The 15,586-nt window shown below is 24.8% G+C and overlaps 1 protein-coding gene across 1 annotated transcript in view; it reads left to right on the forward strand.

Annotated features, from left to right (window-relative positions):
• Dh44-R1 (Diuretic hormone 44 receptor 1) overlaps positions 1-15,586 on the forward strand; it is a 58,456-nt gene that overhangs the window by 32,024 nt on the left and 10,846 nt on the right. The gene's annotated exons all lie outside the window — the stretch shown is intronic.

Below are 15,586 nucleotides of genomic sequence, written 5' to 3' on the forward strand. Positions count from 1 at the left end.
TTGTAAATAACACTGTGATATTAGACTTTATTACGTATTTGCTCCTTATGCTTGCTTTATGTATTTGCTTTTAAGCTTTTGTCGCGATGTACCTAGCGATAGGTTGCCCGAGTGTACTCCCTTGTGCACTTGTGCTTCAGCTGGTAAGGATACATACCGGGGAAAACGTCGATTCATCGAAGGTGAAAAGTAATAATAGGAGGAGGTGAGTAAAGAAAGGTGCACTGATGTCGCTACTGATACCCAAGAACAATATCAGAGGTTTATATAAGGATACACAGAGACGGTGATAACTTTTTTGACCAATAACCGATGCAATCACACTAAACACGGCTGCACCTCCTTGTAATGAGAATAAAATATGGTTTTATTATTATTATTTTCGAAAATGATGACTTTAACCGTTCGTTCACTTTTGTCTTGTATCCTCATTGGCATTCTCTAGATGGCTCGCACCTTCTCTCATTAAGCTTTTTACCTATGTTCTTCTACCCCTGATCAACTCTTCCTTCCTTTCTCTCGCTTTCTCTCTCTTTCTCTCTCTCTCTCTCTCTCTCTCTCTCTCTCTCTCTCTATCTATCTATCTATCATATCTATATATCATAGATATTTAGAGAGAAAACTCGTAAGATAAGAAGATATATATGCATGCACATCATTCTCCTCTTTATCATCTTTCACCTTCCTTCGTGCCTTTTAATTTTTCTTTCTTCTTCATTATTTATTCTTCTTTATTAAAGTATCCTTTCCTGCTACGTTCCACATTTTCTTAATTCTTTAACCATTGCACTTTTCTTAGAGCGCACAGCTCAATTTGAACACAGAAGATCGACTAGGCAGCATTTAATATGTTATAATAACGGAAAATAAACATTATTAATATTATTATTCCATATATCCATACATCCATTCGTAAAGTATTTTAATTACGAATTTTTTTCATATCCTACATTTTCTTCTCGTTATAGTCTATATTTCCCACTTGTTGGATATTAATATAAACTTCACTTACGTAACACTTTTATATAAAAAATACTTTTTGAAATATGTATTAACATTATTACTTCCTTCCGAAAGTTTTTTTTAGATTTCAGCTCAATTGAAAGTAAGAAGTTTTCCAAATATTTTCTCAAAATAAAGTTTAATAGTGGAAGCTATATACTGGTTATATAATAGTGAAAAAATTATTTTTTCATCACATCAAGACATCGACCGATTTATTGATATTTTAAATTGATACTTTAATATTAATATTTTAAAATTAATTAAGCTTATGAAAGCATTATTTAGTCAGAATTTATTCACAAAAAATTTCATACTATACATTATTACTAGTCTGCATACCTAACTGTAACACCTAAAATCTGGCTTAAAATTTGGCAGTTGATGCTACGTATTATTACACTGTTTTCAATTTTTGATCAACAGATTTAAAATTGAGTTGTTAACTAAAACGAAGTTATACAAACATGAGAATTAAAATTTTAAATTAAAAATTTTCTACATTCCGATGCTTCGGAGTCACTTGAATTAATTCAAAATAGAAATTGTCCATAAATTAAAAATCTACGTATAATTAATAATAAATATAAGGAAATAATATATAAATTTTTTTTTATAATAAATATAGATTTTCTTTTATTGAAAGTTAGAAAGTCATAATGAACATATATATTATAACATTTGTCAATTCGACGTCACATAGTATAGATTTTCAACGTAATAAACAATTATTACATCTTGCAAAATATTGATATTGACGAGTTCATTTCTTCAAGTCGATATAATTCCATCATAATTTATAATAAAAACTCTTAACTTAATCAATAATATTATTATGTATGAATATTTATTTATATTTGGTTGGGTTAAACCAGTTGTAGAAGAGATGAATGAAGAAATCTATAAAAAAAAAAAACTTCATATAATTATGCATTAAATATACAATAAAAAAAAAATTAAAATATTCATGTGGAGAATTAGCAATTATCAAATAATAAAAAGAAGAAATTATGCTACTTATAGCTGCATATTACAAAAATATAAATATTTTCTATTAAGCAAGAAAGTTATGGATTTTTATATTTATTTACTATTAAATTTTATCACTAAATACTTGAATTTTATTTACTCGTGTTTCTAATAAAAAATTAGATACCTAATTATTATAACATTGTGAGGATCATTATATAATAACGGTTCTATTTTTTTTATTTATTTTTTTTTCTCTCATCAACATTCTACCATAATAATAATAAAAAACTAAAGTACAGAGACAAAGAGACAAAATATTACTTTTTCTATTGTCTTTTGTTCTTATGTACTATTAATATAAATAGCGATCATCAACTTGTACCTATTTAATGTTAATTACTTCCTGAAAAGAGTTTTGTCTTTTATCGCAGACTTTTATCTCATATTAAGAGCTGGAACTAGAACTGAAAAGGAACTGACATGTAAAATTGTCTCCCTAGTCGTTTTCTGAAAACTTTGACCCAAAAGTATAATTGCATTTCTTTCGTCGTGCATATGAACAAAATAGGATCATCAGTTGCTGTGTTTTTCAGAGTGTCGTTTTAAATATTTTGTAAATGTAACGCTACACGATACGTGAAAGTTGATATTTAGTTATAACAAGCCATACATTGTTTAAAATGATTTAACTGACAATTAATTGTAGGAATCGATATATATTTTTATGTTATTTGAGACAGTTAATTTTTAAGTTGAATGCCCTGATCATTATTCGTAAATGATAGTTTTGTTATTAATTTATTCTCTTAATTATATAAAATACATGAAATGTTAAGCTTGATTATATTTTCCGGAAATACGTTTTGAATTATAGTGTGCGACTTTTATATGTTTACGTATCCACGTAATAAATCAAGTTTTTATATACAAAATAATTATTACCATCATCATAAAAAGATTTATAAGAATAAAGTTAAAATATAAAAATACACGTATGTCGTAAAAAGAAAACTAAAGTAATGAATTATTCTTATTCGAGGAAATGCTCTGTGATTTTGGAAGATTAGGTAATGTTTTTAGTTTTTCGAAATCTTACGTCCTAGTACAATGAAATTCTACGCCATATTAGAAAAAGACAACGAATTCCCTTATATATACTACCTACATTTTTCATTCTCGATTCGCTTCCCTACAAAAAAAAAAAAAAAAAAAAAAAAAAAAAAAAACCAAAATAAAAAAAAAAAAAAAAAAGAAGACTGAAATCCGGTTTGATAATTTTTTCCTTGAATTTTGACCTTCCCTTCTTGCTCACTTTTTTCACATTTGCTTCACATACGTTAAAATCCTCTTTCGTGAGGGGGATATATTTATTTAGCCTAAGCTTTTTCTCTTTTACGTATTTTGCTTTATCTCATTAACTTCTACTATATAAGATGGGAAGATTTCAAAGGACAAAATTAATTTGAGATTGACTAGGAGCCAATTCTATGTTTATGTCATTAAGAAACTTTATATTTAATTATTATATTATAATATTTAATTAGTCTCTATTGTGATATAATATATTAGATAAATTCCTAATAGTGCAGATAGAAGCGAAAATTTCTTTATTACTTGCTTCAGAGTTTTCTTTTAATTTTCAACCGATTGACTTGGATATACAAATTTTCTAAATGTCAAAATATTTAAAACTTATTTTACTGTTTTAACATCCCAAGTCTTAACAGAAAATTAATTTTTTAAATATTGCTATTTTAAATTACCCATTACGTATTAAGTCATATAAAATGAATATCTACGCTATATATGGTTGTAATTAAATTATTTAAGCTATGATAATTTAATAAAAGCTTTTTACGTTTTTACGTTTTTTAAGTTTATAAAACACTTTTTACTTCGAAACTATCCAATAAATTAATGTATTAATATCTTTTCGTTACGAAAGTAGTTTAGCTTTTCTTTCCGCTATTTTTTGAAGTTTATTATATATCGAAGCTCTAAATAACTATTAATTTCTATAAAACTATTCATGTTTAAAGTCGATAATAAATTTTTATCATTCAAACTTTTTCCCCATGCTATTTCATTAAAAATACTTACATAGAAAAAGTTTATTTTAAGTCTATTTTGCAAAGATTTATTCTATTATTGTATAAATTATATGACTTTTTTGTTTAAAGAATAGATTAAGCAATTTTGAAATTAAAAATATAAATTTTCATTCGATGTATAATAACAAAAGAACTAACAATATTAAACACTTTCCTATGTAATTATAATACTTGTATAATGAAATTAGAAAGCACTAAATTCAAAATTTCTGTGAGCTAAGATTTATTATGAAGAAGATATTATTTTCGATTATCTTCACTTCCTATGAATAATATGTTTGTAATTAAATGTAAATCGATCGAAAAAAAACAAAAAAACAAAAAAAAAATTAACTTTACGAGCTGTTTGATCGATTCACTTAAGAACATAATAAATGAAACTTTGAAAAGTCGCTGATATATATTTGTTTCAGAACGTCATTTTTTTAATTATCAAGAAATTGAAGAATTTTTATTTTAAAATGTAAATTTTGACTAGAGGCCTCAAGTTTATAATAATTTAGGAAATACAAATGCGGTTAAAAAAATATTTCAACATACTTTCAATTGTATGTATAGAATTACATTTTACTTATATCAGTTACTTAAGAAAAAAGTTAAATTAAAAATTCAAAAAATATTTCACCTATGATGAATAATGTTATCATACCAAATGTAGCAAATCGACCATATTACCTTTCTTAAAACATTTTTATATTTTTACTTATTTTAATATTAAAGGGTTACATTTCATATTTGATTACTTAATGATTAAACTTAGAAAAAATATGAATAACGTAATTGCATACTGGAAATAATAAGAATTATAAATATGATACAATTAGAAAATTCTTTTTTAACATTGTAACATAATGTAATATAATGTTTTCAAATAAATTGATCATTTTTAACGATAGTTTGTTTTAACGAAACAATATTCATGATTTATTTTAGATACTAGATAGAAATAATTTTTCTGCTTGTAATATAAATAATACACCACAAATATTATATCACAAATTAATTCAAAATATTAATAAAATATATTAAACGCCTTAATTATTACAATTATTACCTATTACTTTGATAATATTATAAAAAATATATTATTATATGATTGTATATAATACTGATAGAAAATTTGCCAATTTGAAATGTTTATTGAAATACATAAAAGAATATGTATTAAAATTCTTAACAAACAATTAAATAGATTCAACGAACTATTCAAGTTAAATAATTAATTGAAATGAATAATTATTAAATTCGGCTTTTACAAATTTAATATGACGTTTCGTATAATATAATGATTGATTAATCATATAAATGAGTTTATTCACGAAACGAAGTTTATTCATAAATAACAAATTCAAAGATCTATCAATGAATAACCGCCCTTTCATTATACAATAAAAAATATATCATTGATCATCCTTGATCATATACCACTATTCGTAATATGCTAATTCAGTTACGAGGCTGGTATCACCTTTGCCCATTAGCACGCGCTTTACTAAGTGAGCAAATGTCTTTATCTGCAACTATAATTATACATGCTTCGATACATTTCTTGGTTAAAAATAAAAAAATATTTACTTGTATAGAAAAAAATATTAATGGATTTACTTGGCGATAAATTATTCATAAAACCAATGTAATAATAATATATCATTGATCTATTAATGCAAATTAAGTGGGTTGCTATATTATGATATAAAGAAAATTTCATTATTCAAAATGAAATTTAACTTGAATGATAAGAAATTTTATTTTTCTAAAAAATTAAATAATCAACATGAAGTAATTCAAACGGGTTTATCATTAAGTAAGATAACTTATTTTAATAAAAACTTTACATTGAAAATGTCTTTTATTTTTTAATTATCATGCATACATTTTTCAGCATATAAGGAAAAAATATATAAAAGTTGAGTAAAAGTTAATAGAAAAGTTTTCCTATTATATTATAAATTAAGTTAAATTTAAATCGACTATTTATGTCATAAACAAATACTTATTTCAAAAAAATTTTGTAAATATAAATCATTACTATTATTTATTTATTTATTTTATTATAAATAAATTTTCACAAACTTATTTGCTCTTAATAACAAAAGAAAACAAGATAAATCATATAAAATGAAATGAAAAATGATATTCATTTTTGGATAAATTATTGTCTCTACTATTTAAAAATTAATGTCAATCTAATTTTGATTAAATTACAATACTTGGTGTTTTTTTTTTTTTTTTTTTTTTTTTTGTTGAATTATTAATTACTATAAAGAAAGTTCGGATATTACAAGGAATTAAAGATTTTCAACGATTATGTTCCTTCATATAGAAAACATAAGCATTAGCCGATGAATAAATTTCATATGTCAGATTAAAATGAAAAAAAAAAAAAAAATCTGCTCATGTAATTTGTACACAAACTACTTAAAAGCATATACTTTATGTTTATATATTTGATAGTTCTATTTCAATATATAATCACATATAGATTAGTTCAATTGATAAACTATCAGATTTAAATGAAATATTTAATAAAATTATATGAAAGGTAATATTAAATTTTTTTTATTGACTAACTAATTTTTCATTTTCTATATCTTTACAGTTCTAAATAAAAGATAACAGTTCCATTTGAATAATTATCATTCAATACTTCCTGTAAGAATTTCCCTTTGCCAATAAATAATAAATAAAATACTATGTATGTATTCGGCAAAAAAAAATTTTGTGATATTTTATTTTGAATAATTTTATTTTTATTATGTATGCGTTGTACGAGGGATTTAATTATATTATCTTTTGTACGCTTAAAATAAATCACGCTTTAGTAACGAAATTTTCTGATCTACATACAATTTTATTCACATAAAAATTTCATGTATTCTTAAAAATATTACATAAAATAATTCATATTATTGTGAATTTTTTATGCAAAATATGTAACCAGCATATTAAATAGATATCAACGATTTTTAAAATATTTCTATGAAAATATTTCTTGTAATAAAAATTTCTAAAAAAAAATAACAAAACATTATAAATATTTTCTGTACTTTAACGCTTGATTTGAAATAAAAATTAAAAAAGATATCCTACAAATACAAATAATGCTTTATTCGTTAAGGAATCGTTTTGACCTTTTTTAAATAACTTTTCAAATAACAAATGCTTTAACATCAATTACGAAAGCCTTTTCAATCTTCTTTTATACATATATGATAAGGACATTTAATTCAAAATACAATTCAACTGATTATTTATTAACACACGCGCGCGCGCACACACACATAGTACGATGAGAAAAATTCTAATATCACGCGTATCCTAATCTAATATCCCCGTATCCGCGCATACCTTTTTAGCCATAAATATAATACTGAAAAATTTATCTAAATTTATAATAAAATGTAAAAGGTTGTGAATAAGAACTTTTTCGATACCCATTAGCTTTCAACTCAATATTTTTTCACATCATTTTATACATATTTAATGAATTTACGCCTTACAATTTCAGTGAATCAATTATCAATACAGAAAAATCTGAAATCAAAGATCAGAAAGCAGGAAAAATTTGCTGACCTAACCACTCCAAAATCAGAACTATTACTTTACAACATTAACAGAAAGAACTAAAAAGCTACTCTACGAAAATACTAAAACACCATTTAAAATGAGAATTAATTGCTTATTACATACACCTTTAATATCATATTGATATAATTTACGTATATTCATGCAATATTGGATTATTGATATTGTGTAGATATATATATATATATATATATATATATATACACAACGTACTTAAATACAAAAGAAAAATATTATTTTATAATAATATAATATATAATATAATAAAAGTTCAAATTGTCCGAATCAAGAAAATAAATAATTAACCGAATAGTTATCTGCGTAACTTAAAAAACATTAAAGCATATTTGTATGAATAAAATTTTTTATTAATTTCAATAACTTTTTAAAGAATTTTACACAATGAATTTGAATAATCTCGAAAAAATATATTATGTGCCTTTTTCTTCGCTAACCATTAAGTCAGCTGTTATTATTATTTTTTATATTCTGTGACAGTTTAGATAATAATTATAATCTTTATTAAAGAATATAATAATTATTATAATATATTTATTTGTACGAAAACTACAATATGAAATAAATATTAAATGTATGAAATTGATGTCAATATAAAAATAAACATTTTAAAACTTTATTATATATTACAGTAGTTTTATTTTACAAGCTAAATTTTCTTCGTACACTGTGTTATGAAATAATACAATAAAACATTTTTATTAGACAATAACTTACTATAAAATGATAAAATTCATGAAAATTTTAATTTTTAAATTATTTATTATAATCGTCTGAATTGTTTAATCGAAAAATAAAATTAATAATTGACGAACCTTAAAAATGCGATAAAATGCACTAAAAACGTTTGATATAACACATCAAGTATCTTATTGTATAATCTTTATTACTATTTCCCTTTTTCTTTGTCTACACTAGTCTTTGTTTACATATCTCACTCTCTCTCTCTCTCTCTCTCTCTCTCTCTCTCTCTCTCTCTCTCTCTCTCTCTCACTCTGCCTCTTCTCTTTCTCTCTTATATAAAACTGTATTCGTATTTCAATAAATTATTATGAAATGTAAAATAGAAGATTACATTTTTAATTGTTATATGAAATAATTCTTTGTTCTTGCCATCTATAAGACTATATATATTTTCAAGATTTAACGAGACTTGTAATACAAATGATTTCTTGCGTAAGTTTTGTTGTTTCAATTAATTATTTGTTTCGTTGTGTTCGCTTAAAATTCACCAAATCTTTTACATTTTTATAAAGGCAGTAAATTTTTTGTTTCAACGATTTTTATTTGCTTATAAATGATCAAATGTAAATTTCATAATTTCAAAAGTCAAGTAAGCCGATTTAATTTTTTTGTATGCAATATAAGATCTGTTAGAAAAAAAGAGAAAATAAATTTCCTAACTTTACGTGGTATATTTAATCATGGATTGTGAAAATATAATGGCAAGTTATACTAGACATCTTATGTCCTCAACACATATTTAACTCTGTTATGCTGTTTATCGAAAGCTGAAAAGAAACAAAATTGAAGGAAAATTACGCGTTACCTTGCTCTCGGGAAATCTCATTTTTGACGGCTTTTATGTTCTTATTCTCTCCTTCGCCATTTTTATAGTTCATACATGCATGCTAAGTCTCTCAGGGTAAAACTTCGCACTGTGCACACACTGACTTTTATGTCTTGAGCTATTTTCGCTAAACCTGTATTTCGGATGAAATAATAAAATTTTGAATACGTATGTAATTGCAATATCACTAAGTGTAATAAGAATAAATAGCAAACTAAAATTATCGAAAAGGTTACGTTTCTTCTTATTCTTTTATCAAAATAGAATATAATTTATACCGCACTGGTAGGTGCATAATTACTTTTGATTAAATTAATTTATATATTATTCATTATATAATTATTATAATTACATAGCTTTGATATCACTTAACAATTTGTTTTTGTATAATAATCTTTTTTATTATTAGGAAAAGAAAAATCTTGACATATTAGTAATTTTTATATTTATATAGACATAATTTGTATTGCTTTTTTTTTTCTTCGTATAATTACGATAGAGAGAATATTTATATTTTTTTTAATGAACTTAATATTTGGTACATTTATTTCATACGCTTAACGATTCATTATTTGTTTTTAGAGATGATACATAAAGCTAATACAACAAATATACCAAATATTTGAAAGAATACATTAAATATAATATTCAAGAATAATAATTTTCATTAATAAAACTGATTTTCCTCTGGTTTTATACGATCACGTGATCTCAATTTAATGACATTTCCATATGCTTTATAGATAACATTATCATTACTATATTTAGCAATAGACAATATTAAATTACAAATATTAAACCATTACAGGCAAACTGCATAAAAAATTTCGATCAATTTCGCTTTATAATCTTTATAAATAATAAGTTTTTACTGTACGTATTTTCGAAACATGAATGCTTCAAAATTTCCGTTCGCTCTGTTACTTAATTGATTTTAATATTTTTGAGAACTTTTTATCTAAGCGTTTAAATTTCTCTTTTTCTTTGAAATAATGATAAAAAAAAAAAAAAAAAAAAAAAAAAAAAAAAAAAAACAGTTTATTACCAATATTGGAAAATAGAACTAAATATTATAAATGATAAAATGACAACTATACGAAATGTCGAATATATCCACAAAGAAATGGAATCCGGAACACCGCTTGTGATATTTTTTTAATTAATTGACACGTGTTACGCTTTTAGTTAAAAATTCTTGTTTTATGCAAATATACGAATAAAGAAATTAATTTTAATAGAATTTTAGAAAAGAGAATATAGAATTCATCGACGGCTGTATATCTGCCAACTATCTTCTTATGAAACAAAATTTCATTTAATCGAACGAATATACTCTTAATATAATTTAACAATATGCTTGCTATGCACACTAAAAGCGAGAGCCGAAAGATGATCTGTTAGCAGATGGAGAAACTTTATACTTGAGTTACATTAAGTGAGATTATTATCTCTACAATTACATTAAAGAGTCTTCTAAAAAGTTCGTTATAAGCTAGGGGAGTATTAAATGAAAGAACTAAGAGTGAAAGAGATGTAGCATTATTTTATAAGATGTAATCTTTGGATATGGGAATACAAAGTAACAAGTGCAGAAAGAAAAATTAAATTAGTAAATGGAACAGTTGACGATCGGTGCATAGTCGCTTATTACTTGTAAACGACGTTGTTATAATAAAATAAATAATGTAAATTATATGAATGCTACTGATATTGTATGCAGGCAGTTAAAATACCCCCGTATCATGTTTCTTTATCCTCGGTTAGAATCTGATTTGAGACTCGCGAGTTAAGAGACTCCATTATTGAATTTCACGTGTTACATTAACTTAACGTACACTCTATTAAGAGAGACGAATCAAATTAGCAGCAAATTTATTTAGTAGAGGTGAATCGAGAGGAGATAGTTCGTTAGATGTATTGAAACGGTGTATGCGCGTGTAAAAGTATAGCTGATATTGCAAATAAATAAACGCTATTATGTAAAAATAACTGCCAACCGTACGAATTTAATAAATTCGTTAAATAGAGCAGATATTACTTCCATTGAATAAGCAGATTTATTTCACATTTACAGACACCTCGCTTTTATAGGCTAATTTAGTAGATAATCCGCCGATAAAAATAAATATTAAAATCTTATTAATACATTCGTTGATAAAGCTTTTATGAAATATCGAAGAATTCTCTGGAATAATAAATAGCTACGCGCTGATCAATCAGCTGCAAAGAATTAAAAATATCAAGATGCATTTGTCTGTGTGGGTGGAAAATTGATCGAATATAAAGTAAAATTATGAATGAACAATTTTTAAAATGATAATAACTTTCTTATTGAAGAAACTCACTAAATCTTCATTCAATTTTTCATCTTTAAAATATTCTGTATTAATAAAATTTTAAAGGATATTGTATTCGGCCATCGATGCCAATTACTGTCATATTGTTTTAAAATATTAAAATTATAAAAATACCCGATAACCTTGAGTTATTTACTATTTATACTTACTTTCTTACTACTCTATGAATGTTTATTTTTGCTAAAAGTAAGAAAATTAGAAAGTAAATTATTTTTACATATGACTTGCATGTAAATATTTCATTGTTAAAAGTTTAAAAACAAAAAAAAAAAAAAAAATGTTAATACATCTGTTGGAACAACTTTATGGTTGATATATTTTATAATTATTTTATTTAACGCTTTAATGAAAAGTTAACTTGTTGTGCTTCAGAAAAATCTTTATTAAATGCATTACATAATATTTCACCTTATTGAACATATAATTAACTTCTCCCGTTTTAGTTATTATACGTTGATAATTTCTTTTCTGCCTTTTCAGACGTCAGTGTAAAATAATGGAAGGTAACAAAAAAAAATTAATTTATCCATACATGAAAATATTAAAATTATTTTGCTAAAATTTTTTGGAAAATCTATAAAAACGAGTTATGATAGATGCCTTGCATTTTATAAATCAACTAAAATAATTCTAAAATCTTTTAATTTTTCTATCCTATTTTTTACTTCATCAACTTGTATAAATATTAATCGTATGATTCTTAAAATATTTGATTGATTTTTACGTCTTCTATTATACAAACCAAATAAGGCCTTGTCATTCACGAAGGAAGTAAAGTATGTAATTTTCTTTTTCTATAAAATTTCACTTTCTCAGCGGAAGAAGAAAGAGCGTGTATGAAAACTACGCTTAAGTGGCAAAATTCAATTAGACCTGACTTGTAACTGTATAAAAATCGATATAAAAAAAAAAAAAATCTTTACCCCTGTACTCGATGTTTTATTCGCAAAATTATGTGTCTGTGTGGACGGCCTGCACATACTTGTGCTCAAAGTTTTATTAAAAGATCATCTGACGCTGAGGATATATTCCAGACAAATGCAACTGTTTACTTTATTCGTGTGCAGATATTCGTGGCTGCAGTCTCAACAGAGTGATAATGGGGAAAAAGAGTGAAAGGCACGCGATAAATGTTTGAAATGTGAAGTGGTGCCAGCGCAATAAGTAAAAGGGTGTGTGTGTGTGTTTGTCTGTGTGTGCGTGCGTGGACGCGCGCGGGGTGTTAAGGTGGGAAGGCGAAAGGAAGAAAGCTCGATTCGCTCGGCCACTCCCGCGTTCGCTTTAAATCCATCTCCCCTCCCTACTTCCCTCCCCCGCACATACAGCAGGATTATTAATCCCGCCGAGCTCCTCGATCGATATTTAAGAGAGTGGCCGATGCGAGCAATCAATACGTCAGAAATTCAAAAATCCGTGAAGGTCGCGAATGCATTTTGCTTCACGTGGCTCGGACAATTTTCAAATTTAACGAACCTTCTCGCACGATTTAGCCGGCGCGAAAACCCGTATTATTTGTTAGTCGTTGTGAATGTCAACGGGAACTTTGAATTTCATGCAACAGCTCCGCTTCGTCAAACTAAATTTTCTTTCTAACAAATACATCTTTAATATTACATTGGAAATCGTTACTGTAAAGTTTTTATAATTTGGCAACTTAATATAGAAGGTTGAAAGTTTCTTTGACATTTTAAAAGTTCAATTTCAAAAATCAATTGGCATCACTTGGAATTTTTTTATATCAACTAAAGTGGATGTGATAAAGTCTCGCTGAAGCCTGCAATAATTTTAATTTTATTTTTAAAATATTTTATTCTCCTGATAATTTATAGTCGAGCTAATAAAGACGGTAAACTTAATTGAGTTAGTAATTTCAAAACCATAAAACGAAATTGCCCTTATTAAAAAGGAAAGTAAATGGTCAAACGTTCGCATGATGATTTCATTTCTTACAATTTCACCAACATTCACCACTAACATTCTTTAATAGACAAACATTTTATAATGTTTTTAAAACGTGTATGTTTAACCACGCTGCAATCCTTATTATTTCTTAAATGTGGAAGTATTGTAAAAGTTCAGACTTTATTCGGTCGATATCATCCATTAATAAGCCAGTATTATTGACAATCAACTCCAATAATAATTTATAACTAATTGCTTGAAAAATGCTTCTGCTTTGATATTTTTTTTTATCGATATTTTTCCATCCTCCCACTTCGGTGCGCCTCTTGCTCATAATTCTGATTGAAATAGTTTATTCGCGCGGCTGATAAAATTCTTAATCATAAACTACTTTTTGTCAATTTAAGTTTTTTTTTTTTTCATTCATAGTGCAGAGAAATTTCTTAATTTTAATATTACAAATTAATATTTAATTATGGCATCGCAAGACCAACTGCTCGATATATATTACCCGCTGAAAATAAACTACTATTCAAGTCACTGATAATTATGTAACTCCAATTGACAAGAAGCTGAACGAACAATTTATAATAAATTATTTGCATTAAAATAAATATTAGAGAAATAAAGGTACTATAATACTTTGTACAATAAGAATAATAAATCATCAAATTTAAGAACATTTTATCTTGAGATTTAATCCAATACTCACCACTTTATCTCCATCTTTACCGTATGCAGAATCTTCATTGAAATGTTTAAAATATGCGTTACTTACAATAAACATTTTACTATATAAATTATAATTCATAATTAATGTATGCCTGACATACATTGCAATATATGATAAATTGATGTAACATTTTGAAAATTAAAAATCACGTAAAATTTACAAAACCATATTTATATTTTATATAAATTATATCTATGTATAAAAGCACATTTAACAACTCCGGTATATAATTCATTAAATTGCAATTAAACCAATGTGCAATAAACAATGTGCAATAGTGCAACGCAGTTATTACTACATTATTATTATACTACGAAGTAATATTATTTCAAAGTAAATTCATGTAATTATATTTATTATTGACTGCTCTCTATATGTTTGTCATATTACGTTTGTTTTTATGCAAACAAATTTTGGAAAAATCAATGACAATCGCTGAAACGATTAGAATTTAAGCATATTATAGACGAACAACTTACGATAAATTCTTATGAATTAATAAAATATATAAAATCGGTAATTTCAAAGCATTTTTCATTAACTTTTAATATCCAACCTTACACTTAATAATATTATTACTAAAATTTAAAAACAAACGATATTAAGCAATGTTTTATAAAAAAAAAAAAAATAAATAAAATAAAAAAAATGACAATTCACCATAAATAAAGAATTTATGAATTTTTATAAAAAAGAAATTAAAATTTTTACAAATCCTTGCACAAAATAGTTTTTATCTCCAATGAATCGTAAAAATTAACAACAAAAGTTATTCTATTCTATAAAAAAAAAACATACATATAATTCTATTTATATATGTAAGTACGTGAGCATATAAATAATTTTTTTTTTTTTTTTTTTTATATCTTTAAATATTATTAATATTTTTTTTTGTTTCAAAGAAAAATAATAACAAATTTCTAATTGAAGTTTAACAATGGTGGTTATTTGAATTTTTAATTCCGGAAAAATAATTAAAAATATTTAAAATGATACAACAATTTTAAAAAGTATATTAGGCAGCTTTGCCGTATTTACCTTGCACCTTAATTAAAATATTTTCATTTAAAAATGGCTTATATAAGCCAGATCTTTACAAGTAACGAAGAAAAACAATCCAAGTATGACTTTGTACGGTTAAACGCGTAAAATATTAAAATATAATCTTACGCATAACTATATATATATATATATATATTTTTTTTTTTATTAGAATTTTTAAAGAACATCTTATGAAATTTATATACCGATAATAGAGTTTTTGAAGCGAAAGAAGAAATTATTGCATTATCGATATATTAAAATTTTTAAACACATTGAGATAATATTTCCATAA

This window comes from Ceratosolen solmsi, unplaced genomic scaffold (assembly GCF_000503995.2).
Source record: "Ceratosolen solmsi marchali unplaced genomic scaffold, CerSol_1.0 scaffold1, whole genome shotgun sequence".
In the NCBI taxonomy this organism is placed as follows: domain Eukaryota; kingdom Metazoa; phylum Arthropoda; class Insecta; order Hymenoptera; family Agaonidae; genus Ceratosolen; species Ceratosolen solmsi.